This window comes from Aquarana catesbeiana, linkage group LG02 (genome assembly GCF_042186555.1).
Source record: "Aquarana catesbeiana isolate 2022-GZ linkage group LG02, ASM4218655v1, whole genome shotgun sequence".
Lineage (NCBI taxonomy): Eukaryota > Metazoa > Chordata > Amphibia > Anura > Ranidae > Aquarana > Aquarana catesbeiana.
This window is the reverse complement of record NC_133325.1, coordinates 137,764,179-137,786,570: the sequence shown is the minus strand read 5'-3', so window position 1 is coordinate 137,786,570 and position 22,392 is coordinate 137,764,179. Positions and strand designations below refer to the sequence as shown.

The 22,392-nt window shown below is 46.9% G+C and overlaps 1 protein-coding gene across 6 annotated transcripts in view; it reads left to right on the top strand.

The window, feature by feature from the left end:
• LOC141127244 (hydroperoxide isomerase ALOXE3-like) overlaps positions 1-22,392 on the top strand; it is a 226,972-nt gene that overhangs the window by 160,950 nt on the left and 43,630 nt on the right. The gene's annotated exons all lie outside the window — the stretch shown is intronic.

Sequence of the window (22,392 nt, the reverse complement as noted above, 5' to 3'; positions counted from 1 at the left end):
AGATAACTTATTGGAGTTCAATGTGTAGTAAGATGCCCCCCCAAATTCATTTAAAATTGATTGTACCTTCGTCAGTGAAGAGGCCGAACTAGTTAACGTCAAAACAACATCATCGGCAAACAACCCAATTTTATGGGAGTAGCCTCCTATTTCAATACCTGCGATTGAGTCGCAAGATCTAATGGCCTCCGCCAGGGGTTCCATTATTAAGATAAAAATCAGTGGCGAGAGAGGACAGCCTTGACGGGTGCCATTAGTTATGCGAAACATGTCAGAAAGGACATTAGAGGTAAATACTCTTGCTGAGGACCATAATTGCTGTGAGTATCGTGCCGCTCAGACCAAATTTCTGCAAAGTCGCATTCAGGAAACCCCAATGTACCCTGTCAAACGTTTTTTCAGTGTCAAGCGTCAGTACCACAGTGGGGGTCCCTCCAGCCTCTGCCACCTACAGGAGGTTATATAGTCTACGAGTGCCATCAGGCGCCTGTCGGCCTTTCACAAAGCCCACCTGATCTGCTTTAACCAGTTGTGGTGTGATTATTGCTAAACGATTGGCGATAAGCTTTGCATAGGTTTTTCTATGCAGCATTGTCAGCATTGAGCAGTGAAATTGGCCTAAAGTTTTGAGGGCAATCTGGCCTCTTCCCTGGTTTAGGCAAGGCTATGACAGTGGCTTGGAGAATCTCTTCGAGAAAAGAGGCATTTGAGGCAGCATAAGTGAAAAGTCTTTGTAAATATGGTGCGAGAGTTGATGCAAAGGCCTGGTAATATTCTGCTGAAAAGCCATCACTCCCTGGGGATTTAGATTTGGTGAGTGATTTAATTATGTCTAGAATTTTTTTGTCTAGAATCGGTGAGTTCAGAAATTCAAGGGCTTCAGTGGTAAGCTTGGGTAACGTTACTGAGTTCAAAAAGGAATTTATGGTGAAGTCGTTAGGTTGTGGGGTGTTAGGGTCTGAAGCTAAATTATATAAATCACTATAATGTAATAAGAATATTCCTGCGCTACCCAATTGGAAAAAGAAAAGAAAACAAGAACTCAGAAAAATAGTAAAAACGCACATATGCGACTGGACAGCTGCATGCACCGAAGCAAGGGTCAGGCATAAGCCCAAAATCAAACTCAGGTATAAGGGGGGAGGTGCTGCGCTAACCAGAAGAAAGCTGTAAATCTCTGTCTGTGGTCAATTAATAAAATGACATAAAATCGCATAATAAATTGCATAAATCGCATAAATAAGTGTTGACACTAAAAAACATTCAAGTCTTAATAATCAGCATCATGTGTATGTGAAAAAAAGTGCATAAAAATCCTTTTCAATTGGTATATACTAAATGACAAAAAAATTGCATGTTAAATCGCATAAATAAGTGTTGACACTAAAAACATATAAATCTAGATAATCATGCAGGCCTCTTGAACCCATTGGGAAAGAGAGCCTTGACTGTTGGGGGCATAACCAGGGCGGAGTATGGTGACTAGGGGTCACGGTGGATTGGTGGGGGGACGGAGTGGGGTTGGGCCTGAGCTCACTAAGGTGGTTGCCCCAGGGGATTCTGGGCCTTTTTGGTGAAGAAGATCGGTAAGAGCTGTGGCTGAACCCCACCCTGTCCCTCCAACCATGGACACCGAGCTCCTCCTGGCCAGGGTCCGGGAGATGGCTCTTCAGGGTCAGGCAGGGTGGCTTTTCTCCCTCCTGACCCCTGGGGATTCCTCTCCTATTCCCACACCTGACCCCCCTCAGGATTCCCCCCCCAGGGTTAGAAGGCGAACTCGGCCGCCTTCCCGCCTCAGCCCCAGCCCCTCTAGGGCCTCCTATTGTCCCCCTCCACATCCGTCCTCTTCTCCCCCCCCTCCTGCTCCTGTCTCTCCCCTGCCTGTTCCGACGGGGAAACACCCTTCCTCTGCCCCCCCCCCCCGTTGTCTTTCGGCACGGAGAAGGTCCCCTGCGCGGGCTAAGGCCTCCACTCGGGCCTCGTCGCGCTGTCCCCGGTCACGCAGCCCCCGCTCCAGCGTCCACCCCGCCCCCCCCCTCTAATGTGGGAGGCGGCCGGGCTGGAGCCGCAGCGCTCCCCGGCCCCCTCACTCATCCTCGTAGTACGGCCGCCAGCGCGGAGGGCGGGGGGGTCCTGAGCGGCCGGCCCGCTTATTCCTCCGCTGGGAAATCATCGGGCACGAAGGGGAGGAGGAGGCGGGTCGGTCCGCCGGCCGCCGCTGCGTCCTCCGCAGCTGTCCTCGGAGCCGGCGATGATCGCTCTGCCGAGGACTTGGAGCCGGTCCGGCGCCATCTAGTGGACGGAGTGCTCCCTGCGCCTGACAGGGCGGGAGTTTTGAATATCTACACACCACAGCTGGGTGCTAGGTGCGCTGGGCAGCACAGCAGTGTGGTGTGTGGAGAAAGTAATGATGGGCCACTGCACTATCCCCCTGCGCCTGCCTGGGCAGGAATGTTAGCACAAGTGCAGGATCAATCCTGCGGAGTTCCTTCTGTGCCCGGCAGGGCAGGGGACAGGCATCTTCCTCCCACGTCCCAGGATGCGGGGGTTGGCGCGAGGCACATCTCCCCTGCGCCTGGCAGGGCGGGCGATGTGTGGTTGACCCCTCCCCCTCTGATACCCCATGCCCACCGGCAGCCTCCTGCGCCCCGCAGGGCGGAGGCCAGCCGCGTGCGTTTAACCTCCACCCCGTCGGTGGGGCAACCGTGTCCCTACGTGCCTGTCCGGGCTGGCGGTCCTGATGGGATGCCCGCATCGGTTGCCCTTCCTCATCCCCCTGCGCCCGTCAGGGCGGGGGATCTCGGCTCCAGACCCGGGCTGGCGGCGGCATCCGCCCCGGGTCAACCAAGAGGAGCTGGCAGGTGTACCTGCCGTTGCTCAGCCTCTGTCCATGGTCAGTCGGATTCGACCGGGTCCGTGGTTGGACCCCCGCCCTTGGACCTTTCCCTGAGTCGGGACAGCACAGCAGATTACGCAGCCCGCCTACGCTTGCAGTCTTCTGAAATCGCCTTGGAATCGGATTCGCTGCCGGGCCCGGTGGCCGATCGTCCATCACCCGCGATGCCTCCTCGACCAAGTGAGTATGACTGCGAGTTAATTTGGGGTAGAGCTGCTGATGCTTCCGTATCGGGCCCGGAGGATCGCATCGCGTCGGTTGTAAAATCTGTTCTCTCTAGTATGGGTGTCTCGGGATCGCCCAACCCCACCTCCGCTTATGGGGGTGCGTTGTGGGCTGTGTCGCCGACGGGTACCCACTTGGCGGAAGAGACGAAAGAGAAGATATGGCGTCGCAAATTCGTCGACTTTCTTACCCTCGTTCCGCCGGATAGGGAGACGATCGACAAATCTCGACGGGTTGACGTATCGGCGCAGGGTGACAAACCCAAACAGCTTCCTAGGACGTTCGGGAACTGGCTGCAGGGGTTTTGTGCCTATGCGGGAGTGCTCAGTGAGCGGTTCCCGGAGTTGGCCACTTCGTTATTTTGCTATTTGGACCTTATTTGGGGTGCATACAAGGTCTATGGGGGTCAGTGCTGGTTTCATTATGACACTCAATTTTGGCAGAAAATGGCGGCACGTCGGGAATTTCGTTTTGATTGTCAGGACGGTAGCCTGTGGTTGCTGCTTATGTGCCCTCACAGGCCTTCGTCCTTTCAGTTCGCGGCCGGCGCCCCTCAGTCCGGAGCGTCGGCCGCTCCAAAGAAGGGTATCTGCTGGCTTTTCAACGAAAGCCACTGCAAGTGGTACTCCGCCTGTCGTTTCAGGCATGAGTGCTCCAGTTGTGGAGGGGCTCACCCCGCCAGTAAGTGTTTTCGAAAGGGAAAACAGTCGTTTTCCAGACCCGGAACCAAGACTGACCTTCCTAAGCCGGAGGACGCCGGTGAACGTCATAAAGATGCTTCCCTGGCTAGACCGGTACCCCCTTCATAGAGAGGCCCTGATTCTGCGGGACGGTTTGGACCGAGGTTTCTGGATCCCCTTTACCCCGTCGGACGCCCCGACCATGTCTCATAATTTAAAATCAGCGGAAGAATTCGAGTCCGTCGTGGCCGAGAAGCTCTGGAGGGAATTGGAACTGGGAAGAATGGCAGGCCCCTTTGATCTCCCTCCTTTACACAACCTGAGGGTATCTCCTCTCGGTGTGGTCCCAAAAAAGGCGGAGGGTAAATTTCGCCTCATTCATCACCTTTCCTACCCTTCTGGCTCCTCGGTGAACGATGGCATTGACCGGGAGGAATCCAGAGTGCACTATGCGTCCTTTGACAGAGCGCTTCAGCTGGTCAGGGCAGCGGGGCAGTCTGCCCTTCTGGCAAAAGCGGACATTGAGTCCGCGTTTCGCCTCCTCCCAGTCCATCCGGACTGTTTCCACCTCCTGGGTTGCTACTTTCAGGGTAGCTATTTTTTCGACATGTGCCTCCCAATGGGTTGTGCCATATCGTGTTATTTTTTCGAGCTATTTAGTAGCTTCCTTGACTGGGTGGTCACCCAGGAGGCGGGTATTCAGTCCATTCTGCATTATCTTGATGACTTTCTTTTTGTGGGTCCAGCGGGCAGTGGGCAGTGTCTGCGGCTGCTCACTGTTTTTCAGGATACATGCCGGCTTTTCGCTGTCCCACTGTCCGCTGACAAGACTGAGGGTCCCGTCACAGTCCTGTCATTTTTAGGTATTGAGATAGACACAGTGGCGATGGTTTTTAGGTTGCCTAGTGACAAGTTGTCCAGGCTCCTCTCGTTGGTCCGTTTGGCGAAGGGGGCGAAGAAATTACAGCTGAAACAGCTACAGTCGTTGCTGGGTCATCTGGTTTTCACCTGTAGGGTCATCCGGATGGGTAGGGCCTTCTGTAGGCGACTGTCATGGGCCACGAAGGGCATAACTGCCCCTCACCACTATGTCAGGATCACCAAGCCTATGAGGGATGACTTGGGGATTTGGCTATCATTCTTGCAGACTTACAATGGACAGTCGTGCTGGTTGCGGGAGGAAGTACCGAACTCACAGCTGGAGCTGTATACCGATGCTGCAGGCTCCTGTGGGTTCGGCGCTTTCTTTCAAGGGGAATGGGCTGCTGAACGCTGGCCGGCCTCATGGGCCCGCATGGATTTGTTGCGCAACCTCACCCTGCTGGAGCTGTTTCCAATTATTGTTGCTGTTGAGCTCTGGGGTGAAAGGTTGCGCAATCACCAGGTGGTCTTCTGGTCGGATAACATGAGTGTGGTGCAGGTGGTGAATAAACAGTCAGCCAGTTCTCCTCCGGTCGTTTCGTTGCTACGGTTTTTAGTTTTAAAATGTTTACATTTCAACATCTGCGTTAGGGCTAGGCATGTGCCGGGTACCTCTAATGATATTGCCGATGCTCTTTCTCGTCAACAGTTTTGCCGTTTTCGAACACTGGCTCCGATGGCTTCTTTGGAGGGCCTCCCCTGTCCGGCCCACTTATGGAACCTCGTTTTCGGCATTTGACTGAGCTCCTCCGGTCGTCACTTTCTTCGCGGACGTGGGCGGCGTACTGCCGGGTTTGGCATGAGTGGGTCCAGGCGTCGGGCGGTGAGTTTAACATTTATTCTCCGGATGACCGTCGTTTATCCTTATTTGCCTATTTATTATTTCTATCGGAAAAAGGCGTTTCCGGGTCTACGGTTTCATCCGCGTTGTCGGCCCTGTCATTTTGGTTCCAGCTCTTAGGGTGGGAGGATGTAACAAAAGCTTTTCCTGTCCGACGGGTTATCCGGGGTTGGAAGCGGGTTACGCACCTCCCGGATACCAGACGCCCTATATCTATTCAGATTCTTTTGGGCATCTTGTCTCTTCTTCCGAATGTATGTTCATCGGAATATGAGACTCTCCTTTTCAGGGTAGCCTTTTCTTGGGCTTTCTTTGGTGCCTTTCGAATTGGCGAATTGGTGTCAAAGTCAAAACTGATCTCGGGGGGCATCCTATGGGAGGATGTGGCGTTGTCGCACCGCAGTGTCACGATTTTCTTGCGTTCATCTAAGACTGATTGTTTTGGCAAGGGCCGCCGGGTAGTCTTGCATTATTGCGGCGGCCTCTTTTGTCCGGTGTCCCTGGCCCTCTCTTTCGTGCCTTCGCGCCCCCTGTCCCCTACATTTTTGTCCATGCTGATGCAACTTCTCTCAGCCGTTTTCAATTTTTGCGCGTTTTTCGTCGTTGTCTGGAGATTTTGGGTTTTCCTGCGAAGGAATTCTCCACCCACTCTTTTCGCATTGGCGCAGCGACCGCCGCGTCGGGTTTGGGTTTCTCTGATACGGAACTTCAGCGTTTGGGTAGATGGGAGTCTTCTCGTTTTTCTTTGTATGTCCGACCACATCTGTTGTGTTGATTTCCAGGTTCTTTTCCGGCACAGATTTGGATCCTCGGGGATTCTTTCGTATACTGGGCCGCTCGCCGGGCAGAGATCCGAACTTATGGCAGGAACTTGGGATTCTCATACGATGTGGCAAGGATACGATGGATCGGGTTGCGTGGGTTACGTTGGACACAGGTTCTTCAGGAATGTCAGCAACTTCGTGCCCACGTTTCTGGTCCCATCATCCTGGTCATACATGCGGGTGGGAATGACGTTGGATATATGCGATCCGTGGACATCATATCTGCGGTAAAAAGTGACATTGCCCAATGTTGTGCTTTCTTTACTAACCTGACCGTTGTTTGGTCAGAAATCGTGCCCCGCTCGGTATGGGCGCGTGATGTCCCTGGCCCCCTTCTAGAACATTTTCGTAGGAAGGTCAATGCCCAAGTGGCTAAGTTTGTGCGCCAGATAGGGGGTTTTGTGGTACGCCACAGGGACCTGGAGGGTGATAATCGCGATTTGTTGCGGAGGGATGGAGTTCATCTGAATGACATCGGGCTGGATATTTTTAATCTGGGTCTCCAGAGGGGCGTGGAACAGGCGCTGGCTGCGGTGGGGCGCCAGTCAGTAGCTTACTGACAGGCGGGTGGCGGTTTTTGGTGACCTTGCCAGCAAAACACGGCGGTAAGAGGTACGCCCTTCACGCTAATTGGGAGATAGACGGCAGTCCGGCACTTATGGTAAGGACAGGCCCCTCAGTTATCTCCCTTTCCACCAGTCGGAACTGAGTGCTCACAGTGCTACTGTGACTGGCACTGTGGAATGTTAAATGTATGTTTAAGTTGTTAAAGAGTTGAATTTAATAAAAGCTGTGGCCTTGCCCTTTCCAACATGAATGGTGGTAAGTGGTCTTTATTGATGGGAAGAAGGGGTAAGGTCTAAATTGGATGGATCATGGTATGGACCTGGGTTTATTGCACCTCAGCAGTCATGCAGGCCTCTTGAACCCATTGGGAAAGAGAGCCTTGACTGTTGGGGGCATAACCAGGGCGGAGTATGGTGACTAGGGGTCACGGTGGATTGGTGGGGGGACGGAGTGGGGTTGGGCCTGAGCTCACTAAGGTGGTTGCCCCAGGGGATTCTGGGCCTTTTTGGTGAAGAAGATCGGTAAGAGCTGCGCACCCTCCCGCCCTTTATATGGTTGGTACGTCACAGCTTGCTGCGGTTTTTGGTGACCTTGCCAGCAAAACACGGCGGTAAGAGGTACGCCCTTCACGCTAATTGGGAGATAGACGGCAGTCCGGCACTTATGGTAAGGACAGGCCCCTCAGTTATCTCCCTTTCCACCAGTCGGAACTGAGTGCTCACAGTGCTACTGTGACTGGCACTGTGGAATGTTAAATGTATGTTTAAGTTGTTAAAGAGTTGAATTTAATAAAAGCTGTGGCCTTGCCCTTTCCAACATGAATGGTGGTAAGTGGTCTTTATTGATGGGAAGAAGGGGTAAGGTCTAAATTGGATGGATCATGGTATGGACCTGGGTTTATTGCACCTCAGCAGTCATGTGTTGGTGCACAAAGGGACATAAATACTACTTCATGTGAATAATTCTAAATAAAAATACATAGAATAAATCAGAAATAACCATCAAAAACATATCCTTATAAATGGTGCAAAACGTACAAAGTGCCAGTGCTTAAAGGTGATCTAGATATCGCAAATAAAACACATCAATCCAACGCAATATGGATAACAAATAATATAAATAAATGTCCCAATAATAGTGATATAAAATATATTGTGCTGGCCTGCGAAACAAATGACCAATGACATGCCAGTAAGTGCAGCAAACTTAAAGTGCCAGTGTAAAAGTCATTGAAGGTGCAAAAGCAAGTTCTGGTGTATTCAACAAAACAACAGTGGGGTGTCTGGGATGCAATTCACTCAGTGTCCTCTTCGTGCATAAAACACTAATGTAAGCAGTGGCCCCTTACCTAGCGGTGCTAGGTCAACCTTGAATTTTACTGGATATTCCAGCTATTTGCACTTTAACCCCGCATATATTTTAATCATATTTCATTAAATAATTTAATTTTAGCCTTTTTATTACCTTTCAATATATTTTACGAATTAAAATTTCCATGTATGCACTTTTAGTGGTAGCCTCCGACCATTTGGCATTTTTTAGCTTTCAATACAGCGGGATCTCTCTCTTTTTTAATATATGCCCATCTATGCGTCCGTCTCTGGCCAATTAGCCCCTCTGTATATCATTAAGCCATAGTTATGAGCAACACAATATATTGTTACATAAACATACAGCCAATTCGGTATCTATTTGTCTTGGTATGAGTATAAAGTCTTCTCTAACCTATAAAATGGCCGCGCCCATCAGACACCTAGTTATTAGCTTTGTTATGATCAGGTAGTCGTTTCTAACCTACAAAATGGCCGCGCCCATGTGAGACCTAGTAATGGCCGGCGTGGCTACGAGAAAATGGCCGCCCATTAATCACTATGGGAGAGACTATTTAAGACCACAATAAGCCTATTTTGCTCATCCCCTGAAGAAGTCACGTGATCAGTGATGACATGCGTAGGGACGGAATAGGCTGTTTCACATTGCTAGACACAGAACGAGTTCGCTGCTCGTAGGAGAGAGGTTTGCTCTGCATTGTTTTTATGTGAGTACATCTACTTAAAGATTTTTAATAAAGCATTACCTGGTTAATACATACTTCACTATCAAGTACCTTTGTCCTGCATATTCCTGTACATACATACCTGAGATGTGGAGGCTGAGCTAGGATCCGCGCTGGTCCAGGACCCCTGATAGGACCATAGCCACTTGTAATCAGCTGCCATTAGGATAACCCAACACCGGCAAGCGTGGATATAGGGACGCGATTGAGGCTCAGGACCTGGCGTTTTAGCTACAATTCATGCGGTTGACCTAGCACCGCTAGGTAAGGGGCCACTGCTTACATTAGTGTTTTATGCACGAAGAGGACACTGAGTGAATTGCATCCCAGACACCCCACTGTTGTTTTGTTGAATACACCAGAACTTGCTTTTGCACCTTCAATGACTTTTACACTGGCACTTTAAGTTTGCTGCACTTACTGGCATGTCATTGGTCATTTGTTTCGCAGGCCAGCACAATATATTTTATATCACTATTATTGGGACATTTGTTTATATTATTTGTTATCCATATTGCGTTGGATTGATGTGTTTTATTTGCGATATCTAGATCACCTTTAAGCACTGGCACTTTGTACGTTTTGCACCATTTATAGGGATATGTTTTTGATGGTTATTTCTGATTTATTCTATGTATTTTTATTTAGAATTATTCACATGAAGTAGTGTTTATGTCCCTTTGTGCACCAACACATGATTATCTAGATTTATATGTTTTTAGTGTCAACACTTATTTATGTGATTTAACATGCAATTTTTTTGTCATTTAGTATATACCAATTGAAAAGGATTTTTTATGCACTTTTTTTCACATACACATGATGCTGATTATTAAGACTTGAATGTTTTTTAGTGTCAACTCTTATTTATGCGATTTATTATGCGATTTTATGTCATTTTATTAATTGACCACAGACAGAGATTTACAGCTTTCTTCTGGTTAGCGCAGCACCTCCCCCCTTATAAATCACTATAATACTTTTGAAAAGCATTGGTTATTTCGTTTGGGTGAAAAACTATCTTTCCCGTGTGGGGGTCAGTCATAGAGGTTAGTCTAGAGTTCTGTCGTTTTTTTTCGAATGTAATTAGCCAAAAGTTTGCCTGCTTTGTTTCCGTGTGCATAATAATTAGCCTACAAAAAAGAGTTTGTATGCTCTTCCAATAGAGTCTGCCTAAACTGTTGTCTGTAATCTAAGCGTGACTTTGTGATGGTAGGGGAGGGGTTTTGTTAATTCTGTAATTCTAGGGATTGTAGAGTGGACAAGAGAGTGGCAATTTTTTTTTGCCTTCTGTCTCTTTTCCCTAGCTGCCGCCTGTATCAACAAGCCTCTGCCATAGGCTTTATGAGCGCACCATAAATACATTACATTGGTTTCAGCATTGTCATTAAGTTGAAAGTATTCATCAAGCAGTTTAGCTATTTGCCCTTTGTGGTGAGGGTTAGAAAGTAAAGACACATTATTCCTCCATAGATATGTAGGGTTGCAGGAGTGTTGTTCATTTATTGTGATTGTCACTGGTTCATGGTCCGACCAAGTTATAGTGTGGATTTTTACTTTCAGAGTCCTTTGTAGAGTAGTGAGATCAGACAAGATCATATCAATCCTTGAGTAGGAGTTATGAGGGGCTGAAAAGTGCATATAGTTATGTTCTGAAGCATTGGTGCATCTCCATGAATCATACAGGCCCAATTCTGTAAGGAGTGGCTTAATTTCATACCTGTGTGTACTTTTAGGAGAAGAGCAGTCCATATATTTATCTACTACACAGTTAAAGTCCCCGCAAATTAGTAAAGAACCTTTAGTATGTTTTTTTTATACGTTGGTGGAGGGACTTTAGGAATGAAGCTTGTCCAGTATTAGGTGCATATACATTACCTATGGTGTACTCCACATTGTTCAGGTCACAAACTAAGATGATGTACCTTCCTTTTGGGTCTGTAATGACCTCATAAAGGTTGAAATCAACAGACTAGTTTATTGCAATCATTGTTCCTCTTTTCTTAGATGTGGTGCAGGCTTGAAAGATATATGGGAAGGATTTATCGGAGCATTTCGGTTGTTTGTTTTGGGAAAAGTGGATCTCCTGAACACATAATATGTCGCCCTCAAGCTTTTTGCTTGCTGCCACATCACCCTTCTTTTAAGCGGGCTATTTAGACCGTTGACATTAAAAGATATCAATTTAATGGTCATAGTCAATCTGTGGGTGAGATTCTAGCTATAAAGCCATGCAACTGAAAATCATACGCAATTCACTAGTTTTACCTGAAGGTGGCAGAGAAGGATAGGATTTGAAGTAGTAATAAATGGGATCTTTGTATAGTTCTGCTTGATCTACAAACACAGGCTGCATCCAGAGTGCAGGTTCATCATAACTTAGTGGTACATGTAAAAAAAGAGAAAATTGAGGGAAAAATAACAAGAAAACATATATAACACAAAAAAAAAAATAACATTATTTGCGAAAAATTTTCGCTCCTGAGCATTGAGGGGGTCTGTGCTCCCTGAGATCCAGTACCCCATCCAGGTTAGGCTAATGTATAATGTGAGGAGTTACAAGTGCAGGTGAACTATTCCTCCATTATCACCCATGTTTGACTTTTTGCCATTCCTGCGATATATTATATGAGAATGTGACGGTGTGGGGTTTTCGTCTTCTTCCAGGAGAAGCTGCCACTTTCTGGCCAGCTTCAAACCGTTCTCTAAGTTAGTGATAGCATAGGATTTGCTTTCTCTTGTGAGAATAATTTTAGTCGGAAAACCCCAAGTGTAAGGTATTTTGTGGTTTTGGAAAAGCTTTGTCAGTGTAGCCAGGTTTCTGCGGGCTTGCATGTTGCGAGGTATCAGAGTATACAGAGATGTCTGCATATGGATCAGGAAGTGGGGAGTTTTTCCTGGTATATCGCATGAGATCTTCCTTTACATGAAAAAAATGAATGCGTGTTATTACATCTCTAGGCACTTTTTCTGGTAGGTGCTTTGATTTGGGCAAGCGATGTGCACGATCTACAATCACCTCCCTCTCCAGTGTTTCTGGTAGCAGTGCTGATATAAATTGCTGTACATATTTCCTGAGGTCCGCAGGCAAACCAGATTCAGACACTCCTCTCAATTTCACATTGTTCCTTCTGGAACGGTCTTCTAAATCTGCCATTTTACTTTTAATCGCCTGTATCTCATATTCTGCTGCATTATAAGCATCTACAAGCTCATTGTGGGCTATGGCAAACTCCCCCATCTTGTTTTCAGTATGTGAGACTCTGTCCCCAATGGCAATCACTTCAGCTTTCAGCTGAGTTGTGCATTCCATCAAGTCTCTGTGCAGCGAACCCCTCAAAGTCACTAGCATTTCTTTCATTAAAGTATCAGTCAGTGGCTGATCCAGGGTGGGGAAATCATGCATTTGTTCTATGAACTCCTTAGTGCTGTCCTGAGATGTCATGTCCCCCTTGCTCACCTGGATATCTGTGCTCTTCCGACCGCTTCTGTGACGCTTTCTGTGGGCTCTGCACAGGTGATGCTCCTGGGGAGGGTCTGTTGCTGTACCCTGGGGATGATGCCTGGTGCCTGCCATCTTTCTGAGATACCAATCCGCGGCCGCGCCACGAGTTGTAGGCCTCGGAGCCATCCTGGGTTCCATGAGGTTCTAAGCTGTAGAAATCAGTCAGCTTTTTTGGGCCCCGCTCGAGTTTTCTTTTAAACATCTCGGCGGCTGGTGATAGCTGGGCTCTTAGGGAGGTTGATTCTCCTCCCTGTGCCGTCTGGCGTCGCTTCTTTCAGCTGGATGGGACTGGATTCTCCTGGAGCTCTCTCCTTAAGCTGCCATCTCCTTGGCTGCTGGCTATGCCCCCCCAAAAACCCACTTCCATCCCCAGCTTATAATTATAGCACATTAACGTTTAACCACCTCAATACCAGGCACTTTCATCCCCTTCCTGCCCAGGCCATTTTTGAGCTTTCAGTGCTTTCACACTTTGAATGACAATTGTGCAGTCATGCTACACTGTAATCATGTGAAATCTTTATAATTTCCTTCACACAAATTGAGCTTTCTTTTGGTGGTATTTAATCACTGCTGGGTTTTTTATTTTTTGCTAAATTTTACAAAAATTTGAAAAAAAAAAGTTTTCTTAGTTTTTCTCAGTAAATTTTGTAAATAAGTAATTTTTCTCCTTCACTGATGTGCACTGATGAGGATGCACTGATGGGCTATAGGCTGCAATGATGGGCACTGATGAGGTGGCACTTATGGGCACTGATGAGATGGCACTTATGGGCACTGTATAGTTGGCATTGATGAGGAGGCACTAATATGCCGCACTTATGGTCACTGATAGGTGGCACTGATATGTGTCACTGATGAGCACTGAAGGGAACACTGGTGGGCACAGATAGGCGGCACTGATGGGCATTGATGGGCAGCACTGATGAGCAGCACTGAAAGGCGGAACTGATGGGCACTGAAAGTCAGCACTGACTGCCATCACTAATGGGTACTGATTGGTGGCACTGGTGGGCACTGATTACTGGCACTGGTGGGCACCGATTGCTGGCACTGGTGGCGCTTTAGTGTAATCAGGGCACTGATGATCAGTGCCCCGATTACATGTCTTGTTGTCCCCTGCGAGGAGATGCCACTGATCGTCTCTCCTCGCCACACACTATCAGTGTGAGGCAAGGAGAATTAGAGGGGTGGTGCTGACTTGGTCTCGAGAGTAGGGTTAACCCACATCCCCAATAGTCTAGGCAAATGGAAATTTGTTCCTCTTATGGGACTTTAAAGGGAAAAAGCTACTCTGGGGTAATAAGGAGTATAAGTATTGTAAGGAGTATGAATTTTATTTGTCAAAGGGGTGTAAATAGAACAAGTCTACAATGCAAAAAAGTGTATGTACAAAGGAATACAGGATGCGTAACACAACAAACATGCAATACAATAAATGGAATTCACAATCATAGGACTCCGATACATATGGAACACACATGCGGGGAGTACCCAACGCATTTCGAGTTATACTCTTCTTCAGGTGTGTCTGATTGGATACAGCACGACAAAGGTATGTCTATAATTAAAGAGACAGTTATGAGCCAAAGGTGAAATGGTAAATAATCATTGTTAATGTGAATATATGCAAGGTACGACCATTGTAGTGGAGACTTATAGAATAGTATAGTATATATATACATATAGAGGCAGTGGAAACCTAAGGATAATTGCCTGGTACTGGGTGAACAAGGTCCTGCCTAGCGGATGGGCTGGGCCAGTGGTGGGGGGGGCTGTAGGTGCCCACAGTCCCAGGGCCTGGCACCGAGGTGCGATGGGGCCCGGTGTGGAGGAGGTCCTGGTGGGGGTGGTGTGTGTTCGGACTGCCTTAAAACAAGAGGTGCAAGAGGGGAGGCTGTCCAGGTGCTGCTAGGGGCGCCTGATAGGCACCTGGCCTAGGGTTCAAAAGGCTCAGGGTATCCAGCCTAAAAAGGAAAGGGATGTGGGTAAGGTCCAGGAAGAAAAAGGCTCACATAGGCAAAAAATATAAGGCTACAAGGTAACAGACACTGGATGTCAGCGCGGATCAAAAGAGGTTACTTTAGGTGATCCTGGAAGAGATGCAGTGCCGATGGTTGGGCGGACGTGCATCCGAGGGCAGGAACCTAGGAGTAACTAAGTAGGGGGTGTGTTTTAATGCTAGGGCCCGGCTCGCGATAGGTTGCGAGCGTGGCCAATGGTGTGAGCTAGTCGCCCCCCCGAGCCTAGGGCGCGCGCATCGGCCCCCATGGAAACGGCATGTATATACACTACCGGGCGCGGAGACATACACCACCCGGCGGGATGACGTGGAGCGCACGGGGGCGGGAACCCAGACCCGCGCCAGAGGCCCGCGACGCAGGAAATGGAAGAAAAACAGGTCGAAAAAACGACCCGGATCTTCGGCTTGTGGGGACGCTGCCTGTGACAAAAATGTTGCACCAGGCGGCCCCCCTGTGCCGAGTGGGGAATTACCTGGAATTCCAGCCAGACTGGCTTCCCAGGTCCGGATATAGGAAATAAAGGAGCGAGCACAGTGTGGCAATAGGGGCCAGAGGTCAGGAATACCAAGAGGGGAAACGAAAAAAGGGGGGGAAAAGAAACCCTGAATAAATAAATGAATAAAAATACACATATAAACATGAGCTGGAGACAGGTGTACACATTGGAGAGAAGTAATGCATTAACCAGGGTATTACATGGATTCATACATGCATATTCTTATATATGTACATTAAGACTGTCTACATTATGTACATAAGGGTGTATGGAAACAACCCATAGTAACCAATGTGAGAAAATTCAGGGTGGTAGAAAAGAACGGGGTTTGTGGAGCAAGGAACGCGGATGAACAGGCTAGGGGGGCATATCATAGGGCTCCCATTCAAAGCCCCCTGATGAGAAACCTTCCAGAAAGGGTCTGCAAGATATACAGGTATTCAGTCCTGGCGGTTGGGTGGCTTTCAATCTAAAGATCCACCTCTGTTTAAGCTGTAGCAGTGTTTTGTTCACGTCTCCTCCACGCATGCCGGTGTGCACGCGATGGAGGATTAGAAAGGAGAATTTTGGGCAAATGCCTTCATGCACACTGTTAACATGTTGGCCAAGTGGTAAGTTCGGGTTGCAGGTTCTCATGGCTGTAATGTGTCTGTAGGCCCTGCGCCAGAACTCCTGGATGGTCTTCCCTTCATAAAAGCTGGTGCATTCGCATGTGAGCGGGTAGACTACCCCACATGTTTTGCAGTTGGCGTAATGCCTTGGTTTGAGGAGTTCACCACTGGATTCTATATTGGGCCCAAAGTGTCAATGTTTTGTGTGGCCACCATTATTTTCCAGCGCTGCCTTAACCCTATTGGGCATGGAGTTCACCAGAGCTTCACAGGTTGCCACTGGAGTCCTCTTCCACTGCTCCATGACGACATCACAGAGCTCGTGTATGTTAGAGACCTTGCGCTCCTCTACCTTCCCTTTGCCCCACAGATGCTCAATAGGGTTTAGTTCTGGAGACATGCTTGGCCAGTCCACCACCTTTACCCTCAGCTTCTTTAGCAAGGCAGTGATCATCTTGGAGGTGTGTTTGGGTTATGTGTTAAGTTATTTTGAGGGGACAGCAAATTTCCTTGTTATACAAGCTGTACACTCACTACTTTACATTGCAGCAAAGTGTAATTTCTTCAGTGTTATCACATTAAAAGATATAATAAAATATTTACAAAAATGTGAGTGGTGTATTCACTTTTGTGAGATACTGTATATTTGTGGCCCGCATACCATCAGCTTCTTTAGCAAGGCAGTGGTCATCTTGGAGGTGTGTTTGGGATCATTATCATTTTGGAATACTGCCCTGAGGCCCAGTCTTCGAAGGGAGGGGATCATGCTCGGCTTCAGTATGTCACAGTGCATGTTGGCATTCATGGTTCCCTCAATTAGCTCTAGCACCCTAGTGTTGGCAGCACTCATGCAGCCCCAGACCATGACACTCCCACCACCATGCTTGACTGTAGGCAAGACACACTTGTCTTTGTACTCCTCACCTGGTTGCCAACACACACGCTTGACACCATCTGAACCAAATATGTTTATCTTGGTCTCATCAGACCACAGGACATGGTTCCAGTAATCCATGTCCTTAGTCTGCTTGTCTTCAGCAAACTGTTTTCGGGCTTGCTTGTGCATCATGTTTAGAAGAGGCTTCCATCTGGGACGACGGTCATGCTGACCAATTTGATGCAGTGTGCGACGTATGGTCTGAGCACTGACAGACCGACCCCCAACCCCTTCAACCTCTGCAGCAATGCTGGCAGCATTCATACATCTATTTCCCAAAACAACCTCTGGATTTGACGCTGAGGACATGCATTCAACTTCTTTGGTCGATCATGGCGAGGCCTGTTCTAAGTGGAACCTGTCCTGTTACACCACTGTATGGTCTTGGCTACCGTGCTGCAGCTCAGTTTCAAGGTCTTGGCAATCTTCTTATAGCCTAGGCCATCTTTATGTAGAGCAACTATTCTTTTTTTCAGATCCTTTAGAGAGTTCTTTGCCATGAGGTGCAATGTTAAACTTCCAGTAATCAGTATGAGAGAGTGAGAGCGATAACACTAAATATAAAACACCTGCTCCCCATTCACACCTGAGACCTTGTAACCCTAACGAGTCATGTGACAACGGGAAGGGAAATGGCTAATTGGGCCCAATTTGGACATTTTCACTTAGGGGTGTACTCACTTTTGTTGCCAGCGGTTTAGACATTAATGGCTGTGTGTTGAGTTATTTTGAGGGGACAGCAAATTTACACTGTTATAAAAGCTGTACACTCACTACTTTACAGTGTAGCAAAGTGTAATTTCTTCAGTGTTGTCACATTAAAAGATATAATAACATATTTACAAAAATGTGAGGGGTGTACTCACTTTTGTGAGATACTTTATATTCATGGCCCGCATACAGGACTCCAGTTATGTTATGGTCCTGACAAAGTGCGAGTGCGAGGAGTTTGAGGACTAAGATGAATTGACCGAGGCCGACGGGACTGAATACAGAGCCTTGATCCAAGTCAAGAAGGCTTCTCCAAATACCCAGCGGCGCAACACAAACCACAATTAGTCCCACGACAGTGAGTCAAACGCCTTGTAGATGTCTAGGGAGAGGAGAAAACCAGAAATTTTATGTTGATTGAGAAGATGAATAAGATGAGACACTTTCCAGACGTGTCGTCCGCCTGCCTGCCCAGAACAAAACCCACTTGGTCCCTATGAACCAGGAGGTTTAGGTATTGGTTGATACGATTGCCCAGGATTTTCCCCAAGATTTTTAAGTCCTCATTGAGGAGATAGATAGGCCTAAAGGCCTGTGGCTCAAAAGCATTGTCCACCGATTTGGGGAGTATGGTTATATGCACACTGAGGGTATCTGCGGAGGGAAAGGAACCCTTTTTCAATGCATTGAAATAATTGGTCAAGTAGGGTACCAAGAGGAGGGCAAATTTCTTGTAGTACAGGTCAGAAAATCTGTCAGGGCCCTAGGCGGTGGAGGATTTCAAGGACTTTATCGCCCGAAGCACTTCTGTTGCAGAGATGCTGGCATTAAGGGTCTTACAAGCAGCAGCGGATAACTGGGGAGGTTAAGATCATGAAAAAAAGACTCCGCTATGTCTACTGGGAATGGGCCCAGTTTGGCGCATACAGAAGAGAGGAATTCCGCAAAGTCCAAAACAATCTGTGCTGGATTAGAAGTGAGGCAACCTAGACATGTCTGAAGCCATCCAGGGTGATACAGTTTGCCAGCAGAACAAATTTTTCTGGCCAACATGGGTCCAGGCTTATTACCACAAGTATAGAATTTATGTCTGGCCCACTGAAGGGTCCTCTCGGCCTGGGAAGTAGACATGAGGTCAAATTCTGTGGCCAGAGTGTCACAGGCTTTTTTAAATGCAGCGGAGGAGCGTGCCTTCCAGCGGGAGTCCTCCTCAGCCAAAAGGGAGGTCAGTTCCAAGATATGTTCCCTCTCTCTCATTTCTTTGAGGAAGCCAGCTGAATGATGTGGCCTCGAACAGTGACCTTATGGACTTTTCAAAAGGACACTGCTGAGGAGAGAGAGCCCACTTTGTCTGAGAAGTAGGTCTTGATGTGGGAAAGGATTTGTTGACAAGAGGCTTCAGTGGTCAAAAGAGATGCATTAATCCTCCAAGGAAGGAAGGGTTGGTCAGGTCTGAGAGGGATACCAACAGCACCAGAGGATCGTGGTCCGACCAGGGGGAGGAGGGAACAGAGACCCTATAAGCAAGAGGAAGTTGTTGTAACAACGTAAATACATGGTCTATCCTACAGAAGATGCCGTGCGCATTGGAGTAAAAAGTGTAGTCACGGGAAGTAGGATGGAGCTCTGTCCACACATCAACTAGACCAAATGATTGTAGGATAGAGGTCACCTGGGCCTCTAAATTCAGGTCATGAGTGGGGGAAACTCCCTGAGCATACTGCCTATACAAAGTGGACTTCAGTGTGATATTAGAGTCACCCATGAGAAGGATACCCTTTTGGTGTTGAGAGACGACCTTACATAGGTGTGAGAAAAATCTGTGTTGGAATCTATTGGGAGCATAATATGAGACAATAGGAACCTCGTGATCCCAAAGGGTACCTTGTAGGAGTAGATATCTACCTGTAGGGCCGGCAATTTCCAGGGAGCACGTAAAGCGCAGGTTATGTCGAAAAGCTACCAAGACCCCTCTGTTTCTCAGCGGCCGAGGCGGAGAAAAAGGTTGCAAAAGTGCATAGAGAGAAACTGCGGAGCAGAGGACTGTGCAAACCTGGTCTCCTGCAAACAGACAATGTATGTCTTCTGGGATTTGAGATGGGGAAAAACCTAAGACCGCTTAAGGGGCGAATTGAAGCTATGAATGTTTTGAGAGTATACTCTTAAGGGGGTCTTCTTCTATACAAGAAGGTTGCTTCTTGTATAGGCGTCACTTTCCAGTGCCCCATGTGTTTGAACTCAATGGTGCATTGAGTTCAAACACATGAGACACTGGAAAGTGACGCCTATACAAGAAGTAACCTTATTGTAGCGAGCCTACCTAAACCTGTGAAAATACTCAGTGGTGAGCGCGTGATGTTCTGATCCCAGGATCCTATCCAGAACTACGTCTTGGCTTGGTACCAGAAGATGTCTTTGCAGCTGAATCAGCAGGATTTCCCACCATATACTGATGTGCCTTGTTTGACCTTTTGGTCATCCTTGTAGGTGAGCGGCCAATCTATAAATAGTGTCCTTGATTTCAGTCGGTGCTGGATTGATGTTTGGTCTTCTTCTACCAAGTTAAAGATTAATTAGTCACTTTGTTTATAAACTGACACTTACCTTCAATATTTTTCACGTGGACTATTTTTTTGCACTTGAATTTTTCCTTTTTTGCACTTGGTTTTGAGTTACTAGTACTTATTATCGAATAAGCGCACCATCACCCCCCTTTTTTTCAAATTTTATGCAGTGTTTTTGAGTACACTTTAAGTGGTTGCAGCTGTTCACAATCATTGCTTTGAGTCAAATTTCATATACACCCCTTTTTTTTTTATGGTTCTTGATGGTTGGTTGATGTTTAATTTCTAATTTTTACATAGCAGCGCGCAAGTCTTTTCTCTTATACACAGGGCACAACTTCCCATCCTTCATTTAGTATAGAACTCTTCTCAATCCCTCCCAACTGGCGCTGAGATGGAGCTCATAAGGTTTAGCAGGGTTGGCATATTCCATCACCGGGGCTTTATTGAGACTCTTCTTGAGAAGATAGAAAGCTTCCTCATATTGTGGGTTCCACTGACTTTTGCCCCTCTGTTTCTGCAGTCTCACTCTGTCACCCCCTCTCTTGCTAGGGTAATTCTGAAGTAATTTGTGGAGGGGGTGGGCGATCTTTGCGAAGTTGACTATAAACTTCCAGTAGTATGAGCAATACCCCAGGATAATGGTGCGGTAGCTAAAAATATCCTGGTCAGATGGTTAAGGAAAGAGGAGTTGATTTCTAATATTGCTGACCTAAGACCGAAACAAGTGGAGGAATGTTGGAGGAATTTGGAGACGGAGGGAGTGACTAACAAACAAAAAGAAATTGTTTGGATGGGTTTTCATGAATGTTTACTGACAATGTCCTTTTTGAAATTGAGAGATTTGGTGAGAAATGAGAGATATGTGAGGGAAGGATGTGATATAATTGAAAGAATAAGACACGTGTCTTTGGAGTGCTTCTTTGTTAAAAAATGTTTGGGGTAGGTTGGCTGGTTTTGTTAAAAATGTGTTGGGGGTGAAGGAGGTTACACAAGAGTTATGTTTGTATGGCTTGGTGGGTGGTGGGTCTGATGTGAAGAGGAGGGGGTGGATTTTGTCAGCAATTGTAAAAGAGGTGGTTTGGGAAGCAAGATGCGGATACAGAAAAGGAAGTTCTGTTTTGTCTGAGGAGGAATGTATAGAGTAGATTTTGAGCAAATTGTATTATGTTGTGTTATGTGATCGGAAGAGTTTGGGTGTGGAGGAGGCATATGTTTTCTGGAATGTTGGGAGGTGGAGGTTGGGATAGGCCTTTTTGTGTGATGTGTTTTTTTTGGTGTGTTTTTGTTTTTAATATTGTTCCTTTTAAAGAAAAAAGAATTTTGATATAAAATACTTACCTGGATGATGTAAAGAATGTTGCTCAGTCTCTGGAGAGTTGTTTGAAGGAGGTCAGAGTATACGATTCATTCTGACGGGAAAGATCTTAACTACAGAGTTCTTGGTCTTGGCCACGAGATTATTGCTTCTAAATTCTTGGGGTCTGCGGCAACTCCTTTTGCTGAAATCATGTCTTAAATAGGTGATGGAGGTTTGGTAGAATTGGCATTTTTCCACTGACAATTTCAGCTTCTTCTCATGCAACGTCTGAAAAACCTTATCAAACCTCTCCTCATGTTCCTCTAGAGTTCTCCCGAAGACTATGATATCTTCAAGGTACACCAAAACCTCGATCGAGTTCATGTCCCCTACAGTAGGCTCCATCTGCCTCAGGAATGTAGCTGGGACCCCCCAGTAATCCTTACGGCATCTGGTTGAACTCGAAGAACCCTAGCAGGCAAATAAATGCTGTTTTTTCTTGATCTTTAGGGTGCATTGGGATATGATAATACTCGCTCTTCCACCTCAGACAGGGCAGCCTAAGTGCTTCAATATTCCCAGATAACCACTGATTTCTTCAGTTCAGCAAGCTGCTCTCAGATATCCTCCAAGTCACTTGACCACCTGGCCCTCTCTCTAAAAGGATTACAGTGAGGAAAAAAAATATTTGATCCCCTGCTAATTTTGTATGTTTGCCCACTGACAAAGAAATGATCAGTCTATAATTTTAATAGTAGGTTTATTTTAACAGTGAAAAACAGAATAACAACTAAAAAAAAATCCAGAATAACGCATTTCAAAATTTTCAGTTAATTCATTCATTTTAATGAGTTACATAAGTATTTGACCCCTTTGCAAAACATGACTTTGTACTTGGTGGCAAAATCCTTGTTGGCAATCACAGAGGTCAGACATTTCTTTGCAGATCCTCTCCAAGTCATTAAGGTTTCGAGTCTGACGTTTGGTAACTCAAACTTTCAGCTCCCTCCACATATTTTCTATGGGATTAAGGTCTGGAGACTGGCTAGGCCATTCCAGGACCTTAATGTGCTTCTTCTTGAGCCACTCCTTTGTTGCCTTGGCCGTGTGTTTTGGGTCATTGTCCATTCCCCTTAGCAGAAAAACACCTCCAAATCATAATGTTTCCACCTCCATGTTTGACGGTGGGGTGGTGTTTTTGAGGTCATAGGCAGCATTCCTCCAAACACGGTGA